Source organism: Myotis yumanensis, unplaced genomic scaffold (assembly GCF_028538775.1).
Source record: "Myotis yumanensis isolate MYYU_CA2020_CCGP unplaced genomic scaffold, mMyoYum1.0.hap1 SCAF_2, whole genome shotgun sequence".
Classification (NCBI taxonomy): domain Eukaryota; kingdom Metazoa; phylum Chordata; class Mammalia; order Chiroptera; family Vespertilionidae; genus Myotis; species Myotis yumanensis.
The window spans coordinates 107,642,333-107,649,083 of record NW_027223753.1 but is presented as its reverse complement, the minus strand read 5'-3'; the positions used below and the strand labels follow the sequence as shown (position 1 = coordinate 107,649,083).

Genomic DNA, 6,751 nt, shown 5'->3' with positions numbered 1-6,751 from the left:
GGTGATTGCAGAAGGAGAGGGATTGGGGATGTAAAAGAGGTCATAGAGGGGATAAATGTGATGGTAAAAACAGAATAAATCTAACAAAGAAAGATTAATAGGATAACCCTAAGACACTATACAAAAAAATAGCATTTCTAATACTTCTCTAGCTATCTATATTTATATTGTCCTTGTTAAATTTTTGTTAATTTTCTAAAGGATTATATACTAGGAAAGCTATAATATAGAAGTTATATGCATCAAGATGAACTAGTTTACACTATCATAAAATATACTCTTCTCAGTTGCTTAGCACAGCTAAAATTATTTTCTCACTCATACAAAGTCCACTGTGGGTAAACAGAAAATGTCCCCCTTCTGAGTATATAGCTATCCAGACAACTCTCACGGTAGTCTGAAATTTGCAATCCCAATCTGTGGTCTCCTATGTCGCCCAGGCAGGAAAAAGAAAGACCAAGGAGAAACATGGTCTGAAACAGGTACATATCAGGAGTAACTCTTCACTTCCACTTATCTTTTGGTTTCCTAGAACACAATCACATGTACATAATCCAGTTGCAACACATGCTAGACAACATAGAGCAGTACATGGATATTTAATGAGCATAATTTGTCTCTGACAGAGACAGTTATAGATAGGTGAGCATGGTGTTAGGTGTTTCAATAATTCCTTAATTGCTTCCAATGGAATTAGATAATACTAGAAATATGGACTCTTTAATTAACGGAGAGATTCAGTTTTTGCTTGTAGAGATATTTTTGAAGAGCATCAAGCAATAAGGTTCTCAAGGAAAAGTGGAAAATTCAAACTGTTCACGTTGTTATTTTTAACTATTATATTCAGGGGATTTTTAAAATTAGAAGAATCTATTTAATCTGCTTACTTAAGTACTGAGGAAATTTAAATTCAGAAAAAAAGAGAAACTTATTCTGTGTCACACAGTAATTTAGTGGTAGACATGGGATTAGCATCCAACTCTTGATTTATCATCTAGTAATCTTTTACACTGCACAGTACTGTATCTCTTTAGAAGATTAATTCATTCTCTATCTGGAAATATACAAAATTTCAGCATTAGTAGGAATGATGGCCTAGACTATCTAGAATCACAATGCATAAAAATTTGTCTTTTTCTATCATTATTGTAAGAGTTTACATTCATTTGGTCATTTCCTAAAATAGGTATCTAAGGGGAAAAAATCAAATAATTAAATCACCCAGTTACTCTGACAGACAGGAAATAAAATTTGAGAGCCCAGTAAGGTATCATACTTGGATTAGACTTGTACATTTGGTTTCTTTTTTTTTAATTTTTTTAATTTCAAATCTGAAGCAGTACAAAACTCAGAAGTTCCACTTAGGGGCAACAAACATGGATAAGATGCTAAGAAACTCTAGTTTTTCCATAAGTTGAATAAAATTTAAGTTTGACAGCACAGTAATCCTTAAAGCAACAATCCTGAAATTTCAACATGGCCTTGTATATTGTTAAAAATAAGCAAGGCTAGAATGAGCTATAGAGTTTTTGTTTTTAAGAATATATTGAGGGGGAGAAACCAAGATGGTGGCATAGGTAAACACCGGAAATTGCTGCCTCCGACAACAACTTCAAAAATACAACTAAAAGACAGAATGGTCATCATCCAGAACCACAGGAAGGCTGGCTGAGTGGAAATTCTACAACTAGAAGGAAAGAGAAGAGCAAACAGACTCAGAGGAGCTACGAAAGTAAAGTGCAGAGGTACAGAGGCTCCAGCGCGCGGGGAACGAGGCTGGCACCTGAGGACGTGAGGACGCGGCTGTCTTTTTGAATCGGGAGGGAGTCACAAGCTCCCGACTGCTCTGAACTCCGGTTCCGGGAAATCTCTGGGGTCTCAGGGCTCATATGGGGAGAAACTGGATGGTCTGGCAGCAGGCAGAACTCAGACTTGAGGGTGGCTTTCCCTCAGAGGTGCTGGCAGCAATTACCAGGACACTGAGACGCGCGGCCCCTTAGGGCAGGGCTGAGAATCAGCCATAGCTGCTTGCTCCGCCCTGTTGATTCCGAGACCCCGCCCCATCCAGGCTGCTGCAAAGGCTTTTGCATATGAATGCCCGGGTCCTTTGTAACCTGAAAATTACCTAACGAATTGCAGCTGGGCCAGACAGACTCAGAACTTCCAAGAGAAGGCCCAAGGCCCCACAGCAGCTTGCATTGCTTCACAGCTGGGCCTCATCTGGGCACCCCCAAACCCCCCAAAAAGGAAGGGGAATCTGCATATCTCTTCGTAGCTCCTGCTGGGTAACCTCAGGAAGAGGCTTAATTAGCACCTCCTTAGATCCAAGAGCCAGTGTACCCAGTGGTCAGAGTGGGACCATCTGGATTACAACTCCTCAGATTCATAAGGAACACACTCAGGGGGCAGACTCAGTGAGCACCAAAACCCCACTGAAGCAAGTCTTGCCCCAGAGGGGTGTCTCCAACACAGAAGCTCTCCCACTGCAGACACAGCTGATTCTCACAGCCAATTGGCCTGGAGGTCAATTCCTCCCAGTGACACCTAAAACAATCAAGGCATAACTACAACAAGACTGTGCACAAAGCCCACAAGGGGGTGCACCAAGAGTGTCCACCTCAGGTAACTAGGGAGGCTGAGCCACTGGGCCCTGTAGGACACCTAGCACACAAAACCACTCTACCAACACAGGGAAGCAGACAAAATGCGAAGACAAGGAAACAGGTCACAAATGACAAAAATGGAGGACAGCAAATGACTGGATATAGAGTTCAAAACCACGTTTCTAAGATTTTTCAAGAATTTTATGGAAACCGCCGATAAATGTAGTGAGATCCTCAAGAAATCTAGTGAGACCCTCGATGTTGTGATAAAGGACCAACTAGAAATTAAGCATACACTGACTGAAATAAAGAATATTATGCAGACTCCCAACAGCAGACCAGAGGATCGCAAGAATCAAGTCAAAGATTTGAAATACAAAGAAGCAAAAAACACCCAACCGGAAAAGCAAAATGAAAAAAGAATCCAAAAATACAAAGATAGTGTAAGGAGCCTCTGGGACAACTTCAAGCATACCAACATCAGAATTATAAGGGTACCAGAAGAAGAGAGATGGCAAGATATTGAAAACCTATTTGAAGAAATAATGACAGAAAACTTCCCCTACCTCTTGAAAGAAATAGACTTCCAAGTCCAGGAAGTGCAGAGAACCCCAAACAAAAGAAATCCAAAGAGGACCACACCAAGACACATCATAATTAAAATGCCAAGAGCAAAAGACAAAGAGAGAATCTTAAAAGCAGCAAGAGAAAAAGAGTCAGTTACCTACAAGGGAGTACCCATACGACTGTCAGCTGATTTCTCAACAGAAACCATGCAGGCCAGAAGAGAGTGGCAAGAAATATTCAAAGTGATGAATAACAAGAACCTACAACCAAGATTACTTTATCCAGCAAAGCTATCATTCAGAATTGAAGGTCAGATAAAGAGCTTCACAGATAAGAAAAAGCTAAAGGAGCTCATCACCACCAAACCAGCATTATATGAAATGCTGGAAGGTATTCTTTAAGAAGAGGAAGAAGAAAAAGGAACTCTTACCATTTGCCACAACATGGATGAAACTAGAGAGCATTATGCTAAGTGAAATAAGCCAGTCAGAGAAGGATAAATACCACATGATCTCACTCATTTGTGGAATATAATGAACATCATAAACTGATGAACAAAGACTGATCCAGAGACGGAGAGGCATTGATTGGACTGTCGGGCCTTGGAAGGATGGTAGGGGAGGGTGGGGGTAAGGGGGAAAGATCAACCAAAGGACTTACATGCAAGCATATAGGTCTAACCAATGGACACGGACAACGGGGGGGTGAGGGCATGAAGGGGGGGGTAGGGGGTAACGTGGGTATAAGGACACATATGTAATATCTTAATCAATCAAAAATATATTAAAAAAAGAATATATTGAGTGAGATGACAATTACAAGAAGTGAGTTGAACGAAAGGTGTGAAAGCTTGAAATAAATTACATGGGTAAAATTTTGATGCCATAACCAATCCATATGGCCCCTTGTTTTATTAAGATGACTAGATTATCTGGAGGATAAAACGGGGACTTCTCCCAGCTTACCCTATCCATAAGTTATTACTATTCAATTTCTACTAAAGCTTGTGTTATAATAAGCTAGCTACCTTTAGGTAAATGCTCTTGCCTAAAAGAGGATTGCAATTCTGTTAATATTAGAGCCAGGAAGGGGGGATTGATATTGAAAATCTAGGTCAAGAATCTATAGGATGGGGGAAAAAAGTATAGTATAGATCTCATTAAAATACTGAGTTGTACAGGGACTTAGGAACAAAGTTAAGAGCAGAAAAAGATCTTTTGACTAAAGTAGGAAGGACAGTATAAAAATATTTACAAAAAAGGTTCAGAATAAAGGAATATTTACAGAATGTTAAACTATTAATCTGCAGCCATAATAAGGCCCCTTCGAGTTCCCAACACCTCTGCTTTCTTCTCCTTTCGTTGTTGCTCATGTTTCTTCCGTTGCTCCTCCCTGATCTGAAGACGAGGTTGTTTGTACGTTTTCTTGTGGACGCTAACCCTGCATACATGCTCATTCAGACACTTATTTTCTTTAGATTGTCCCCATGGTTTCAGTTTTCTTTTGTGTGGCTCATAGTTGAGGGGACGAGACAAACTTGCTTTGAGATCAAAAACTGGTTTCTTGTTGGAGACTGGAGTCTGTGCTGCTTCAGCTGAAAACTTGTATGGGGTAATAACTGTAGCAGAATCCCTCTTTGTGGACTTTAACTTGTTTGTCCCAAGCACAGCCTGGCCTTTTGGGGTGTTCCCAGATATGGACACATGTGGAGACTTTCTGGCTGGAGTCTTGGTCAGTGAACGCTTGTATTCATTATCTTTAGTAGCAGCTGAAAACCTGACATTCATTTTCGTTGCTGAGAGAGTGGAATGCTTGACCGACACCTTCATATACAAGGTGCTCAGATCTGCAGCACCCTTGTGAGCGCTGCTGGCTTGAGGGAGTACAAGCCATAGAAAATCTTCCTTTGAGACCCACTGGAGTTGCCACCACTTCCTTAGTTATGGGCCGCTTCTTCAGTTCATTAAGTGAATTGTGTTGTTCAAAATTTTTCTTTTTCTCTTAATATATTGATCAATGGACTCCATTTCCTTAAAATGGGCCTCATGAAGCTTCTTAAAGTTTAGAGTACTGGTTGCAATTCTTTTATTTTTTCCAGATTTAGAAAACCCATCTGTGTAGACAGACTTCTTTCTTTCTAAAGGTAACTTTGAATCTTCATTACCATTTATTCCACTATTTCCCGAGGACACTGCATTCTCATTTCCTTGTCTCTCATCTGGTGGAGATGGAACTTCTGCAACAGGTCTGAGAGCCTGGTTTTCCTGCTTTTCTTGATTCTGGAACTCAGTGGGATTACTTGTTTTTATCTCTGAATGATCCTGCTGGGAGTCAGGATTGCTCTGGACAGTCCTGCGCCTTCTCCTTTTCTTGGTGACATGGCCAGCTGGTTCCCACTCAGCATGTTTCTGACTGCTGATCTGCAGCTCAGTCTCATTACAAGAGGATGCAGAAGTTTGGCTTTCATCCTGATTTCCATTTTCTTTTCTTGCTTCCCATTTCAGGTGGGCTTTCAAGGCTTTTAGCAGCTTGTCTGCCCTCAGGTTAGCTCGGAGGCCCAGACTCTTGGCCAAGTTCTGCAAGTCACTGTATTTGAAGGAGTCCAGCTCCTAGAGGGAGGGGACAGTCATCCCTATCTGCAATCCAGGCAACCAGGCAAAGCACCCTTCAACCTCTGGCGCGCGGTTCAAAACTCAGGTGCACTCTAGTCCTTGACCCAGCCAAGATTTGTACACAGTTTAAATTCTACATTTGGTTTCTTAAAACTTCCTCTTACACTTACATAGTACAATCACCTTTTTATTTATGTGTGTATTTATCCGTGCAGCAATAATTTGTGTGTCTTTAATTACATAATCCCAAGAATTAAGAATAAATAAGAGACCAGGTTCGATTCAGGCCAAGGGCACATGCCTGGGTTTCCGGCCAGATCCCCAGTAGGGGGCGTGCAGGAGGCAGCCAATCAGTGATTCTCTCTCATCATTGATGTTTCTATCTCTCTCTCCCTCTCCCTTACTCTCTAAAATCAATAAAATATATTTTTAAAAAAAGAATAAATAAGAGAGATAGTGGCTGCTCTCCAAAAACTTGTCCTTATAAGTGATGAGCCAAAGAGCCAGTATATGCTGAGAGTGGGAGCAACCTGAAACATGAAACCAGGAAAGCTTCATTCTGCTTCTGTCACTGATCTTTTGTCAAATTCCTCAATCTATCTTGAGTTGTATTCCCCCAGAGAAGAAAAGATGTGTGGATCTGCGGATCTTTAGCCTGAATCAATAACCTTACCACCCCACTCTTCAGCTCTTTTTTTCAATTCTTAGTCATAATATTTTTCCACATTTTTCAAACATCACTCTATTTTTACTTGAGTTAATGAGTAAATGTTTACATATTACAAATCAAAGATTACTGTGACAAATAAAAACAAAACAATACTTTTACTTCAATTAGTCTCCAACAAAGGGAAAAACTTGTTCTCTTTCTCTCCCTTCCCTTCCTTCTCTCCCCTTCCCTCCCTCTTCTCCCTCCTTATTCTTCCTTCTCTATCTCTCTTACTGTCTTCCTCCCTTCTCTCTCTATCA

General features: G+C 40.7%; 1 pseudogene; it reads right to left on the bottom strand.

Moving 5' to 3' along the window:
* Positions 1 to 4,325: 4,325 nt before the first annotated feature.
* LOC139002028 (nucleolar and spindle-associated protein 1 pseudogene) lies at positions 4,326 to 5,800 on the bottom strand (annotated as a pseudogene).
* Positions 5,801 to 6,751: the final 951 nt, after the last annotated feature.